The sequence below is a fragment of the Andrographis paniculata genome, unplaced genomic scaffold (assembly GCF_009805555.1).
Source record: "Andrographis paniculata isolate CXL003 unplaced genomic scaffold, ASM980555v1 Contig95END, whole genome shotgun sequence".
NCBI lineage: Eukaryota > Viridiplantae > Streptophyta > Magnoliopsida > Lamiales > Acanthaceae > Andrographis > Andrographis paniculata.
The window spans coordinates 1,703,202-1,711,815 of record NW_026137634.1 but is presented as its reverse complement, the minus strand read 5'-3'; positions in this window follow the sequence as shown (position 1 = coordinate 1,711,815).

Sequence of the window (8,614 nt, the reverse complement as noted above, 5' to 3'; positions counted from 1 at the left end):
TTTGAACGATTATGACTGTACTATAATTTCTGAATGATTGGTTTTTGGTAATGAATGTTTTGGATTTATCATCAATATAATATATGTATATATATATGTGTGTGGGGAGGATGAATTTTTAATAATTATATATATATATATATGTGGGTGTGTTTTATAGAATTTTTCTTGGAATGTTTGGATAATCCAGCAGCCATGGGAGACTTATGAGTGCACAAAACCCTAATTTGAATCGGAATCTTAATCTTCGCCATTACAGCTTGCAGGTATAATGGAGACAACAATGTGGAACAAAACTAGTGCGGGAAGACGATGAGCAACGTTGGCATCAACATTAATGGAGTAAAGAACCCTGAGATTATCATTGTGGATGAAGATCAAGATCAGGCTGCAGCTCAACTTATTTTCTCTCCCTCAGCTTATCTTGCAAATACTGTACTGGTAATTGTTCGTTGCTAAACCTTAATAACACCTGCAGTCTTCCGCTAGCTGAGATTAATTAAATGATAGAAACTCCTTTCTCCACGATCTCCTTTCTCCCATAACTCCTCGGTCAAGTTTAAATGATATAGACTTGTTTAAACATGGAGAATGTGAGGGACAATATAATGTTAATAGCCCAAAAGAAGTTTCTTTCAAGAAAATTAGACTCTCAACATGCCCACAGATCATCAACTTGTCTTAGACTGATTAGACAATCTCATTGTTGACCATGAAAAATGATGTCATTTAATTTTTTTTGAACCAAAGTGATATAAGGTATTTCTCAGCACACCTGACATCAATTTGACTAGCCTAAATCTTTTAATTCGTCTCTTCTCGATTTTAGAATGGATAAGACAAAATCATTGTCCACTAGCAGACTAGAAAAGACAATTATTATTTTTGTGTTAAATGGACAATAAAAACAAAAATGTAGGTTTGTCCATGTGTGAAAAATGATGTCATTTAATTCCCTTTGAACCAAAGTGACATAAGATATTTCTTATCACACCTGACATTAATTTGACCATCCCAAATCTTTTAATTTGTCTCTCTCGACTTTAGAATGGATGAGACAAAATAACCGTCCACCAAGTGACTGGACAAGTCTACAGCAGTAAAAAGGTAATTGTTGTTTCTATGTTAAATTGACAACAAATACAGGAATGTAGGTTTGTCCATGTGTAAAAAATAATATCATTTAATTCTCTTTGAACCAAAATGATATAAGGTATTTCTCAGCACACCTGACATCAATTTTACTAACCTAAATCTTTTAATTTGTTTCTTCTCGACTTTAGAATGGATAAGACAAAATCATTGTCCACTGGCAGACTGGAAAAGACAATTATTATTTTTGTGTTAAATTGACAACAAAAAACAGAAATGTAGGTTTGTCCATGTGTGAAAAATGATGTCATTTAATTCTCTTTAAACCAAAGTAACACAGAGCGTTTCTCAATACACATGATAATCAATTTGACGATACCAAATCTTTCAATTTGTCTCTTTTCGAGTTTAGAATGGATGAGACAAAATGAATGTAGGCCAACTGATTTGACAAATTTGCATAAGTAAAAAAACAATTATTATTTTTGTGTTAAATTGACAACAAACGCAGAAATGTAAATTTGTCTATTTGTCAAAATAGAAAATAAAAAGTATTTTCATTTAACATATGTTGTCAGTCAGTTCAGGAGTACATCAATCACTTATACACATACAGACTAAATTAATTGCTTTTGTTACAATTAGTGAGGAAAAAAAAAATTGTTTGTTTAGCATCATTTTTTTTTTATTTTTATGTTAATTAAAATTTCAGAGAGCAAAAAAAAAATAATAATAATCTTTCAGTAAAATCAAATTAAAATGCAGTCTATAAAATCTAGTGTACGAAGATAATTACTCCCTCTGTCCCAGATACCGTGTCTGCTACACTAGACACGAGGGGTGTAATTACTACATAATTAAAAATGAAAATAATTATCCTATAATATAAATAATTATAAATTAAGATTAAAATAACTAATTAGTTTAATTAAAATTAAAAAATTTAAAATGAGATTAAAGTGTGTAATCATTTTCAAAAAAGAAAGTAACATGGTACGTGGGACGGACAGAAACGGCAACGTGGATATGGTATTTGGGACGGAGGGAGTATTATTTAGGAGTATAGGGCTAAATTTAAAGAAAATATTTTCGATAAAATAGGATTAAAATGCAATCTATAAAATTTAGGGTATAAAGATAATAATTAGTTATAAGTGTAGGACTGAATTTAAAGAAATTATTTTCTGTAAAAATAAGATTAAAATACAATAAATGAAATTTAGGATCCGAAGATAAATAATTAGTTACTAGTATACAATTAAATTTAAAGAAATGATTTTCGGTAAAATTAGAATTAAAATACAATATACAAAATCTAGCCTACAAAGATTGTAATTAGTTATAAATATGGGGCTAAATTTGCAAATTTTATTCGTGTGTTGACTAAGAATTTAATTTTTGGAGCGCAAAGTATTTCCTCAAAACTATTCTGTAAATGTCCTGCCGGACAATAATGCAAATTGCAAAGTATTTTTCTTTCTATCTTTTTTTGGCTATAGTTGAACATATGTAATAATGACAGTGATTTATTGATAATTAACGTTAGTGATTTTATTGAACAATATGATAATTTTGTTGTTGGCGAACTAATTTTTTTCTGACATTTGAAGCATGTTACAACGTAAATTTTCATGGTATGATTATCTTGTTGTTAGCAAACTAAATTTTGGCTGACATTTGGACACATTTTACAATCTTAATTTCACCATCTTACAACCTCAATTTTCACCTCATGATAATTTGTTGTTAGGAAACTAATTTTTCGCCACAGTTAAACACACCCACAACCTTAATTTCCAAAGTATGATCATTTTGTTGTCAGCTAACTAATTTTTTGCGAATATTGTACGCTTCTTGTAGCCTTAATTTCCACTGTATAACCATTTTATTATTAGTAAACTAATTTTTCGCAACATTCGAACACATCTTATAGCCTTAATTTCCACTGTATGATCATTTTGTTGTTACTGAACTAATTTTTCGCGACCCTTGAACGCATCTTACTACCTTCATGCCTAGTTATCTTACAACTTTAATTTCCGCTACAAGATTATTTTTTTGTTAGAAAACTAATATTTTACGCAGCACCTTACAACCTTCATGCCTAATTATCTTACGGCTTTAATTTCTTCGCCCGTGCAGAAATGCCGAAACTACAAATGGCTCCTCCCAAAGGAATGCTGGGGCCAGCAACCGACCGGCGTGGCGATCAGCGAGGATCGCAGTCAGGAGGACAACAAGCCGAGGAAATTCGGGTGCATGCCAAAACTGGAGATTAATGATTGCCCGCAGCAGGCCACCAGCGACGGAGGAGCATAGTGGCGTCAAGGTCACTGTGACTGAACTACACAGGGCTAGGAGCTGTTGAACATAAGAATACAAAAATTATGTATTTTTTAATTATTTTGCCCCTCCTATTGTTCAATTTTTTTAATTTATAATGTAAAAAATAATAAAATTTTTGTAATTTTGTTGATTTATACTTTTAGATTTTAAGTTTTTTTAAGTATAAATTATAGAATTTTATTAAATTTTCTTAAATATTTTTTTAAAAATTTAATTTTTAGCTATTTTTTTATTCTTCTTGTTTATGCGGTTGTATTAGAAGAATTAAAAAAAAAATAAAAAAAAATAAAGAAGATAATACTAAATAAAATAAAATAAAAAGTAATCGATATTTTGCCCTCTCTAAATTTTAGGGTTGATTTCGTCTCTGGCTGTCGGGAAGCTGCAGTGGGCATGGAGGATCTGCCGGCGGATTCGGAGCAGCCCGGCTACCCTGACCCTGACCCGGCCCCGGCTGCCTGCTGAAGGGGGACGACGGCGATTACAAATTGCAGTGTGTTTCCTCAAAGACATCTCGCTGATCTGGAATGTCCCTGACCAGACAAGAATGTAAGTTGCAAGCCAACTCCAAGTGAATTTCTTTTCAACTATAGCTAATAATCCTACAATTTCATCGAACAATACAATCATTTTGATGAGTACAAAGTTTTTTTTTTTTTTTTTTTTTTTTGTGTGTGTGATAGTTGAACAAATCTTATAATGACTGTCATCTATTAATAATTAACGTTGTGATTTTATTCAACAATATAATCATTTTGTTGTTGGCGAACTAATTTTTCGTGACATTTGAACGCATCTTACAACTTTAATTTCCATAGTATGATTATTTTGTTGTTAGCGAACAAAATTTTCGCCACAGTTCAACTCATCTTACAATCTTATTTTCCATTGTATGATCATTTTGTTGCTAGCCAACAAATTTTTCGGTAACACTTGAACTCATTTTACAACTTTAATTTTCACCACATGATCATTTTGTTGTTAAGAAATTAATTTTTTGCGACATTTGAACACATCTTATGACCTTAATTTCCACTTTATGATCATTTTGTTGTTAGTAAATTAATTTTTCGCAACATTTGAACATATCTTACAGCCTTAATTTCCACTTTGTTGTTGGCGAACTAATATTTCGCGACATTTGAACGCATCTTATGCCTAATTATCCTACAACTTTAATTTCCTCCGCACGATCATTTTTTTGTTAGCGAACTAAATTTTTTCATGACATTTAAACGCACAACCTTGATTTCCTCGCGCTTAGCTTGCAGAAATGTCAAACTACAAGCGGTGCCTCCCAAAGGTCCGCCGGCGCTGCAGCAGTAGCGCGGCGGCATAGAAATGGAGGAGCACGGTGGCGTCAATGTCACTGTCGGGGAAGCTGCAGTGGGTATGGACGATCTGCTGGCGGATTCGGAGCAGCCCGGCGACCCTGACCCTGACCCTGACCCGGCCCCGGCTGCCTGATGAAAGGGGAACGACTGCGATTTGGAAATGGACTTTATATATATATATATATATATATATATTGAAATAATTGCGTGGGATTTTCGGAACTGGTTTTTCATGGATTCGTCAATGAATTTGAATGATTTAAGACCGTACAATAATTTCTGAATGATTGGTTCTTGGTGATGAATGTTTTGGATTTATCATCAATACAATATATATGTGGGGATGATGAATTTTTAATAATTATATATATGTGGATGTGTTTTATAGAATTTTTCTTGGAATGTTTTAATAATCCAGCAGCCATGGGAGACTTATGAGTGCACAAAACCCTAATTTGAATCTGAATCTGAATCTTCGCCATTACAGCTGCAGGGATAATGGAGACAACAATGTGGAACAAATTAAAACTTCTGCAGGGGGACGATGAGCAACGTTGGCATCAACATTAATGGAGTCAAAAACCCTGAGACTATCATTGTCGATCATGATCAAGATCAGGCTGCAGCGGGATGAAGAGAAAGATGTGCAGCAAGTGGAACCAAGAACTGCACCAGAAATCCATGGATGCTGTCTATCAGCTTGGGGAAGGAAGTACGTCTCCCTCTCTCTCACACATACATATACATGTATATATATTTATATATATATATGTATTTGTTTTTATTACAATTAGGGAGAACTTTAAAGAATTATTCGTGCATTTTTTATAGTGTTGATTTAGTACCGTTCAAAAAATTGTTTTTTGTAGCATTGGTTTATTTTTATGTTAATTAAGATTTCGAAGAAAAAAAAAACTCTTTTGACAAAATAGGATTAAAATACAGTCTATGAAATTTAGGATTCGAAGATAAATAATTAGTTACAAGTATAGGATTAAATTTAAAATTTTACAATTTTTTTTGGTTCGTTGACTAATAATTGAATTTTTGGCGCGTAGAATGTTTCCCCAAAGACATCCTACAGATAGAATGTCCGGGGCCGACAAGAATGCAAGTCGCAAGTCATCTCCAAGTGAATTTCTCTTCAACTATAGCTAATAATCCTACAATTTTATTGAACAATATTTATTAATAATGAATGTTATTTTATTTAGCAACATGATCTTTTTGTTGTGGGCGAACAAATTTTTTGCGATATTTGAACGCATCTCTTTAATTTTCATAGTATAATTATAATTTTGTTTGCAAACTAATTTTTTGCGACAGTTGAACATATTTTACAATCTTAATTTTCACTGTATGACTATTTTGTTGTTAGCGAACTAATTTTTCGCAACATTTGAAACCATCATACAACCTTAATTTTCCCCACATGATTATTTTGTTGTTAGGGAACTAAATTTTTGCAACATTTAAACACATCTCACAATCTTAATTTCCATAGTACAGTAATTTTGTGGTTAGCAAACTAATTTTCCAGGACTCTCAAACACATCTTATAACCTTAATTTCTATTGTATGACCATTTTGTTGTTAGTAAACTAATTTTTTGCGACATTTAAACGCATCTTACAGTCTTAATTTCCACTGTATGATCATTTTGTTATTAGCGAACTAATGTTTCGCGACTATAGAACACATTTTACTTTCTTCATGCCTAACTATCTTACAACTTTAATTTCCACTGCACGATCATTTATTGTTAGCAAACCCTTTTTTTTTTTTTTTTTTTTTTGCGACGTTTGAACACTGCACCTTACAACAACTTCATGCCTAATTATCTTACAACCTCGATCAATGGCACCTCCCAAAGGACCGCCGGGGCCAGCAACCGACCGGCGTGGCGATCATCAAGCATCGCCATCACCAGGACTGTAATAATCCGAGGAAATTCGGGTGTATGTCCAAACTGGAGATTGATGATCTTCCGCAGCAGGCCACCGCCGGCGGCGGCGTAGAAATGGAGGAGCACGGTGGCGTCGCAGTCACTGTCGGGGAAGCAGCAACGGGAGTGGAGGATCTGCTGGCGGATTTCGAGCAGCCCGGCGACCCTGACCCTGACCCGGCCCGGCTGCCTGCTGGAGGGGACGACTGCGGTTTGGAAATGGACTTTTTAATATTTATATATTATATATATATATATTGCAATAATTCGTCAATGAATTTGAATGATTATGACCTTTACAATAATTTTTGAATGATTTTGGTTCTTGGTGATGTATGTTTTGGATTTATCAATATAAGATGTATGTGGGGATGATGAAATTTTATTAATTATATATATATATATATATATATGATTATATGTGGATGTGTTGTAATGTTTTTTTGTTGGAATGGTTGGATGATTGAGGTTTGATTTTTCATTTAATTGATGAAACTATATAAGTAATTGATTTGATATTTTTTTAAAAAAAAAAATTAGTGCAAAAACTTCGTTTAAGATAATATGTGCAGTTTTCTCGTTTGTTTAACATAATTTGTTCAGTTTTATCGGAGAGTCTGTTCACTTCGTACTTCTAAAATACGTATATTTTTAATATTTTTTCTTGAAATACAGTTATATTTAATATCTGTATTTTTCATTGAAAATAATCTAGATTTATCAGTTATTTTATCTTAAAATATTATTTGATAAATAAATATCAAATAAAGAAGAATTGATAAATTAAATTTGTGAATTTTTTTAAATATTATTTTACTTTTAAGAAAATAATAATTTTTCTTCAAATACATTAAATTCAATATTTATTTTTAATTTTTAAAAAAAATTATATTAGATTTACCGGTTATTTCATCTTAAAATCTCATTTTTTATAAATAAACATCAAGAATATTAATATTCAAAATTTAAATTCAAAAAATACTATTATTCTTCTTATGGAACACAGAGAGTATTGTATTTAATATCTATTTTTTATTATCTCTCCGTCCAGTTACAAAGTATACATATTTCTATTTTGGGATGTCCAATTACAAAGTAAACATTTCATTAAATACCCCACTTTTTTCCACAAATACCTTTACTTTACATTACATCATTACTTTTGTACCAAAAAGTAAGGGCAAAAATATCATTACACTACTTTTACCTATCCACTATAATTAAAATACTATTATTTCTTAAACTTCGCTCCAAAAATAAATGTATACTTATTGTGTGGACGGTGGGAGTATAAAATATTATATTTATTAATCATTTCCTCTTAAAAATATCAATAAATAAATAAATAAAGGAGGTTTAGTAAATTTATGAAATGTTAGGTTTATAATATTAATTCTTATAAGTTACTTTGAATCGAAAAAAAATATTAGAAACACAAACTAGCAAATTCAAATTAATTGTGTATCTAATTATATGTTTACATAATGAAGTTCAATTTAGGTCCTCTTCGATAAAATTGAAATAAACTTTTTAAAGCCACTTTATAGCCTTTAATTTGGGCCTTTTTCAAACACGATCACTTTAGGATTCAAGTTACCAAAAGTATATATTTTTATTATTTTCATTCGTTCAAAAACCTGAAGTACATACTACTTTTTCCGTTTCATAACAACATATCTATTTTTTCTTTCATTTTAATCTGTCCATAATAAAGTATTCATTTTTTTTTATTAACTGTATTATATACCTAACATTACAAATATCCTTACAGCTTACAATATATTACACAAATGTCGTTACATTTATATTATATTACACGTACTAATAAGGTTATTTTAGTTATTTCTACTTTATTCCTACTATACCTCAGTATAATACTAATAATTTTAAAAATTAC